The sequence below is a fragment of the Enhydra lutris genome, unplaced genomic scaffold, assembly GCF_002288905.1.
Source record: "Enhydra lutris kenyoni isolate GAN:26980312 unplaced genomic scaffold, ASM228890v2 scaffoldscaffold11, whole genome shotgun sequence".
NCBI classification, from domain to species: Eukaryota; Metazoa; Chordata; class Mammalia; order Carnivora; family Mustelidae; genus Enhydra; species Enhydra lutris.
In genome coordinates, this window is record NW_019154095.1 from 15,834,599 (window position 1) to 15,842,699 (window position 8,101).

An 8,101-nucleotide genomic window follows, 5' to 3' on the forward strand; every position below is an offset into this window, starting at 1 on the left:
GATCAACATCCATTGCCTGCCATTTTAATGTTTAAAAGATCCATTACCTTTAAGTCTCCTGTAGGCCCCTCATTTAGACCTCACCCTTCCTCCCCTCTCAGCCGCCCTACCCAAACACTCCCTATTCTCCCCATAGGCGACTTTTTCATGTTTCCTAGCTATTTGTGTTTTCTCTTCTGCTAGTATCTGCCTTTGTGACATTTGTCTTGTTGAGTTGTAGTCCTACATATGTCAGGTGTGTCTCTTACAAATAGGCTTCATTTAGATTCGTTGATTCTTTGTTATAACCAGGCTGATAACCTTTGATTATTACCGGTACATTTAGTTCTTTTACATTTATTTTAATCACTGTTGAATTAGAATGATTCTGTACTTTCAATCCATTTGCTTTATTCATGTTTCTTTTTTTCTTTTATTACCTGTTGTTGGATTTATTGAACTGACTAGCTATTTATTTTGCTTTGAGAATGTTGAACTTCCTGAGTCGTGGGTTGGTGTCTTTGAATAATTCTCAGACATAATGTCTTTATGTTAGTTTCGGGTTCCTAAAGCTCCTGTAACAAATTACCACAAACTTTGTGGCTCAAGACAACAAAAATTTAGTCTTTCATAGTTCTGGAGGCTGTAAGTCCAAAATCAAGGTGTTGTCAGGGCCATGGTCCCTCTGGTTCTACGGAAGAAACCATCCCAGATTTCCTTCCTAGCTTCTGGTGGCTGCTGGCAATTTTTGGGGATCCTAGGCTGGTAGCTGTGTCACTCCATCTTGATCTCTGTCTTCACATGGCCTTCTTTATGCATCTCCTCTACCCTGTGTGTCCTCTGCTTATAAGGACACCAGCCCCTGGATTGGGGCGCACCCTAATCTAGTATGACCTCAACTTCACTTGATTTTTTTGTAAAGATCTTTTTTTTCAAATAAGGTTACATTGACAGGAATCAGGTTTTATAGGACTTTGATTATATCTTTTTGGAGAACACAGTTCAGCCTACTACATTCTTCAAATATGGCTTCTGCCCCATTCTATCCCTCTTCTCTTTTCTGGCATTTTACTTAAACCTTCCTCCCATATTTCTTATTCTGTTTTTCACATTTGCCATCTGTTTATCTCTTTTTGCCACATTCTAAGTAATCTCTTCAGCACTCCTTCCCATTTTATTAATCCTTTCTTTAGCCACATCTGGTCTGCTGTTAATACTTAAAATCTTAATATTAGATATTTAAAAATTTTTTATTGAAGTGTAACATAAATACAGAAATGTATATGTAAGTTTCCAGGTTGATGAATTTTCACGCAGATCAAGAAAGAGAAAATTACGAGCACCCCAGAAGCCTCCCTAGTACTGCCTTCTAATTATTACATAAACCTCCATGTAAATACAATATTGCGTAAGTGATTTTTGCATGCTTTGTATACCACATAAAGGGAATCATTCACTGTGTATTATTTTGTGCCTGGCTTCTATTGTTCAACATGGGGGATTCATCCATTTTGTAGTGTTAGTTGTAGCTTTCTCCTTCTTGTTGCTGTATAGTATTACATTGTGTGAATATACCATAATCTATCTCTTGCACTTGATGGACTTCCGTTTTGGACTTCTGAGAACAGTTCTTCTATGAACATTCTTCAGCCTTTTTTTTTAACCCCGTAAACATCTGTATGCATTTCTCTTGGGTATAAACATAGGAGTAGTAATTCCTAGGTCAATGGGTATGCATGTTCAGCTTAATTGCCAAATAGTTTCCAAGTGCTTGTGCACCAATTACTTTTTAAAATTAAGTGCTTGTTTTGGATCTCTGGTGGTTTAGGTAATCTATGGTAAGATTCTTGGTTCATTTGAGTTTTCTGTTGAAATCACCTATTCAGTTAGGGCAATTTATCAGAAGTCCTGGTTAAAAGTTTTTAGTAGTCTTGACTCCAACAAGTCTGAGACGGCCTTCAATTCAGGACTTGTTCATCTTGTACAGCTGCAAGTTTGTACCTCTGTCTAACACCCCGCCATTATTCCCACCCCAGCCCCTGGTAACTGCCATTCTACTTTCTGCTTCTGTGAATTTAACTATTTTAGATCCCTTATGTAAGTGGAATCGTGCTGTATTTGTCCTTCTGCGTCTGGCTTATTCCACTTAGCATAATGTCCTCCACGTTCACCTGTGTTGCAAAATTGGCAGGATTTCTTCCTCTTGAAAGACTGGATGATATTCCACTACATATAAATGCCACATTTTCTTTATCCATCTGTCAATGGACTAAATGTCTTGGCTTTTGTAAATAATGCTGCAGTGAACATGGAAGTGCAAATCTTACTTTGAGATTCTAATTTCATTTCAAAACATTCAAAAGTAGGTTTGCTGGATTATTTGGTAGTTCTAGTTTTAATTTTCTGAGGAACCTCCATACTATTTTCCAGAGTGGAAATTTACATTCCCACCAATAGTGCAGCAGGGTTCTCTTTTTTTCCACATCCTCACCAATGCTTGTTGTCTTTTGTTTTTATGATAAAAGCTATTCTTAATCTCAGGAAACAAACTGAGGGTTGCTAGATCGGAGAGGTGTGGGTGATGGGGTGGCTGTGTGATGGACATTAGGGAAGGTATGTGCTATGGTGAGCGCTGTGTAAGACTGATGAATCATAGACCCATACCCCTGAAACAAATAATACGTTATATGTTAATAATTTTAAAAAAGTCTCTTCTAATGGATATGAGGTTTTCTCATTGCAGTTTTGATTTGTCTTTCCTTGATGATGAGTGATGCTGAGTACCTTTTCATATAACTTTTGGCCATATGTATGTCTTCTTTTGAGAAATGTCTATTCAGGTCCTTTGCCCATTTGTATTTATTTATTATTTTTTAAAATTTTAATTCCAGTATAGCTAATGTATAGTGTTTTATTAGTTTCAGGTGTAATATAGTGATTTAATAATTCTATACATTACTCAGTATTCATCATGATAAGTTGTACTCTTAATCTTCTTTGCCTATTTTTAAATTGGGTTATTTATTTTTTTTGCTATTGAATTACACAAATTGAAGTCCAATTTTTTTTTCTTGTTTGTGGTTTAGGTATCGTATCTAAGGTAAGAAAACCATTGCCTATATCAAGATCACAAAGATTTACCCCTTTATCTCCTTCTAAAAGTTTTATTGTTTCAGCTATAGGCTTTTGCTCTCCATTTTGAGTTATTTTGGCATACAATGGGAGGAAGGGGTTCAAAGTAAGTCTTTTACATGTAGAAATCCATTTGTCCTAGTACCATTTGTTTAAATGACTATTATTCCCCCAGCTTCTGTTATACTTTTAACTAAGTAGTTTTGTTTTGAAGTACATGTATTAGCTTTTTTTTTTTTTAAAGATTTTATTTATTTACTTGACAGACAGAGATCACAAGCAGGTAGGGAGGCAGGCAGAGAGAGAGGGGGGAGGCAGGCTCCCTGCTGAGCAGAGAGCCTGATGCAGGGCTTGATCCCAGGACCCTGGGATCATGACCTGAGCTGAAGGCAGAGGCTTTAACCCACTAAGCCACCCAGGTGCCCATGTATTAACTCTTTTACAGGCAACTTCGTCCTTTAAATTTAGTTTTCTGAACAATCTATTTTGAAAGGTAAGAACTTTTTAGAGATAGAATTGAATTTCTACTTTAAGTGGTAAATTAAATATATTAAATTCAGAATGGAAACTTTCATTGGTATATGGAAAGTAGTTTCTATTTACAACTTCTATTTGTATATTGTCAGTAACAGGTAAAGTAGGTAACTATCAGATCAATTTTGCGAATATTTTAACAATACAACTAAAATAGTAAAAATTATTTTAATTTTGTTTAGGTGAAGGTGGCCTAATAGAGGGTATCTGCCATTATGTACATACCTCATCAAGCAAAAAATGGTTTCATTAGGAACTTGGCTTTAGAAATGGTAAAGAACATCAGGGACTAGATTTTCCTCATCTTCTTTATATGATAAAAAAAATTTAAAGAGCATGTTAAGTGGCTAATATTGATAAGTGGAGAAAATTTACCACCCAATATTTTAATTTGGAAAGAGAGTAAGGTGTCAGGAGATCTGGTGTCAGGCGCTTAGGAGAGGAATCAGGCTATTGGGGCTACAGAAAATAAATGTGAGCCTCAGCCATGCTGGAGGTGTCCCCCATCTCTGATAATTCACAGCCTGGACCCCAGCAAACTGAAGGATACAATTAGAGAATGAGGGACAAAGTCAGAGAAGGTTTTGTGAAATTGTTGCTGGGCTCAGGATGGTGAGGAAGAGATGAAGTCTTAGATGAGAAACTGCCACAAAGGAGCGTGGCTAAGCGCTGCAGTCCCTGGTGAAATTGAGAGTGAATGCAGGACCCTGCATTATTTACTGCTGCAGAAAGGCACACACTTAAAGTTCTTTTAAAATCCATGTACAACACTGAAATTCCTATCATAGTAGATAAACAACGTTATTGGTGCCCATGAAAATAGAGTTAAATAAGTGTCCTGGGCAAAAATGCAAAGGCCTGTGTTTATTGTTATTGTTCCTTTCATTACTGTTGCCTAATAGTCATTAAAAGAATAGTAGTGTTCATATATTAACTGAAAGCATAACCTGTACACATACATGGAAACTTAGAAAAGAATATTATGAACATTACAGAGACCTCCCAAGACAATATTGAATCAGGCAGTGGCCTTGTTTTTTTATTCACCCCCCTCTTCCAGTTAGGTCTAATTGTTTATTTAAAACAAAAGTGCTTTTTTTTCACGCCCTTCCTTTTTATGCCCTGAAATGAGGGGGAAAAAAAAGTGTGGGAAAAGGCAGGATGTCTTTTACTACCAGATAAGCACTGGGTGGAAGAGCCTTGTAGCTTTTTTTTCTCCAATTTACCATGTTTTCTGTGAGCAAATAAACCAATCGAGGAAAGACTGATTTGTTAAAAATCTTGGTAGTTACGTGAGATTCCCAGGCCTCACCTGTCTTGTTCCTGCTGTGTGGAAACCATTTTTGGCCAATTACGGTTAGGAGAGTCTTTCCTGAGGGGAGTCACTCAACATCCAAAGGTAAATAAGGGCACTTGCTACGATGAGCCCTGGGTGTTATATGTAAGTGATGAATCACTAAATTCTACTCCTGAAACCAATATTAAACTACACATTAGCTGAATGGATTTAAATAAAATTTAAAATTTAAAAATAAATTTTTATATAAATAAAAATTTGAAAAAATATAATGCATTCTATTCAGCGACTCTATATTGCTTAAATGAAAGAAATACGTTGCTCAATAAACACTTTTACTGCCAGCATTTATTGTGTTTGGTCAGTTAAGTAAGAATCGATACAAAAATTAATAAAGAATATATGATCACACCATATGCATTTTAACTTATAACATGTAATATATGTCACTTTCCAATCTTCTCATCTAGGGTTAGAAGCAATTTCTTTAACAGAGGTTGAATGTTGAGAGTTTAGAGTTGTCTTTTTTTCATAAACCATAGGCATATGAATTCCAATTTATGTTCCTTTGGAGTATGAGTTTAAAGATGTCCATGAAACAGTCTGAATGTAGAGCTATTTCTCATCTTTTACGGTTGACTTATCCTCACCTACTTGGAGAACATTCTTCTTAGAGACTTGATTTTGGAAAGCATTGAGTTTAGTTTTCTTAAAAATCACAGCTCTCATTTTTCCTATTTCACCAGTTATGTAATATTTAATTATATTAGATGTTAAAAATGATCTTTATAAATGTGGAAAAAATTCAAAGTGATGTGAGCCCAAGTAACTGGGCATTCTAGAAACAGCCTGATAAGATCTCACAGTGATCAAGGCAATGGGCAGTGTGTTTTGCAGGGGAACTGAAGTGTATTGGTCAATCAGAACAAAAAACAAGTAGTGTTTGGTTTTGAAAACTTTGTGGATTTTTTTGTGTGCTTTTGATTAAAACTAGCTTCATAAGGTTTTAGGTATTGTCTATCATTACTGTATTTGGAAAGAGAGTTACTTAAAGGTGAAACTAAATACTTGAATACACAAAAAGTTTAATAGCCATGGTCTACAGAAAGAAAAAGAATACATAATGGTTTAATTTTAAGTTGCCTCAAGTCCTCTTTTTAAAAATAATTTTACTTTATATTTTAGAATAATCTGGGATTTACAGAAAACTGCAAAGATAGTACAGAGAATTGCCCTAATTTCCTCTATTGTTTTATTTTAATTTGTTTTTGGCAAATACTCCTTAAAATCTTATTTGAATATAGTTGATGTTACATTAGTTTCGAGTTTACAACTTAGTGATTCAACTTCATTATATGTTTCACTGAATGAAAGGGTTGTTTTTCTATGGATTGTAATAATATTCTCTGAGGACTTTCTTTTGCTTTGAAGAAGTCAATCTTAGGGGTGCCTGGGTGGCTCAGATGGTTAAGCGTCTGCCTTCACTCCCGTCATGATCCCAGGACCCTGGGGAATCAAGCCCCATTGTCGGGGAGCCTGTGTCTCCTTCTCCTCTTCTGCCTGCTGCTCTGCCTGCTTGTGCGCTGTCAAATAAGTGAATAAAATCTTAAAAAAAAAAGGCATCACTCTTAGTAACTCCAAATCTACCAACGATGACCAAAATTCTTTAAAATTTAGATATAAGAATGTGGTCTGTGGAATCAAATAGTCTGAGTGCCAGCTCCACCCCTTAATAAGGATAGCACCTCAGATAAGTTATTGAACCTCCCTAAGCCTCAATTTCCTTTCCTGTAAAGTGGAGCAGATAATAATACCTATCTGTATTAATCTTGGGGCATAGCCAAGTGCTCAATGTCAATTTATTTTAAAAATTGGAATAGACATTAGTGGTCATTTAATTTCTTATTTGTAAATCTTTATTTCACATCCCTGTGTATCATATTCTGCAGCTAGACTGAATTGCATATAGTTCTCTTAACACTGGAAGATACTTTATACTCCTTAGAAATACTCTTTGCTTCATGGACTACCTGGCAAACTCCTCCTACTCGCCCTTCCTCAGTCCACACATCTTTCATTCATTCGTTTGGTCATTTGGTCATCATCCAACTTTTTTTGTAAAACATTCACTCTAAATGGCATCCTCTTTCTGGAAACACATCTACCAGCAAATTAAACATAAATAGAATTAACATTGCTTGGAAGAGTGCCTGTTGAATATGCATCTTAGGTCATTTTTCTCTTTAGAAAACTGGTCCCGTTTGCTACATGTTCCATAATAACTCCAGCTGCTTGCTGGTAAGATAGTATTTCTTCCCCAAATGTATTTCTTCTGGGTATTTTTGTGCTCCACAAGCTTTATTCATTTTTAGAAAGCTTTTAGGCCCATTACTAACAGTAAACCAGATACTTAACTGAGACAATTTTTCTGAAACATTGTGAGCGATGGACAAGTAGGAAGTGATTAAAGGGAGAAAAGCTTTAACAACTATTCACAAAAGTCCTTTTCCTTGTCAAACTCATGTATGTAACAAGAAGTTAACGCTAATTACCAGACTTAACACTTGCTGAATAGAATCTTGTTTTAAATAAAAAGGATATAATATGGAGGCATATTCATCACACGGATATCCCATTGCCCATGTTAACTGCAATTTATGGTTAGAACGCTAAGGACTTCTCTGATAATCCCTTGTATCATCTAAAAATTCCTGAAAATGAATTCTTACATTCATTATCTGTGTGAACCCGAAGCTTAATTATTTGCTTTAAAAAACAGTACTCACATAACTGATAAACACGAGAAAAGGGAAATTGGTAGTTATCATGTGTTCTCACAGATCTCTGACATTCTTCAAATATCAAAAAAAGATATTTTGAATAGTTTCAATATAAAAAATATAGAACACAAGCACGATTCTATGCGTTTGAACATAGATATCTACACACACACACACACTTATGTTCAGGTATACACATGAATGTGGAAAACTACCCTTTGGGTCAGTGTATAATAGATTATCGTAAAATTATTTTACTGCTCTTATTACAAAATAAACAAGATCCTGCAACCAAAATGAGAACTCAAAGGCCGCTCACTGAGCTCGTGCTCCAAGAGCCTAAGAATAAAGTTTCCTCATCAGTTTGCTCTCAAGGGTA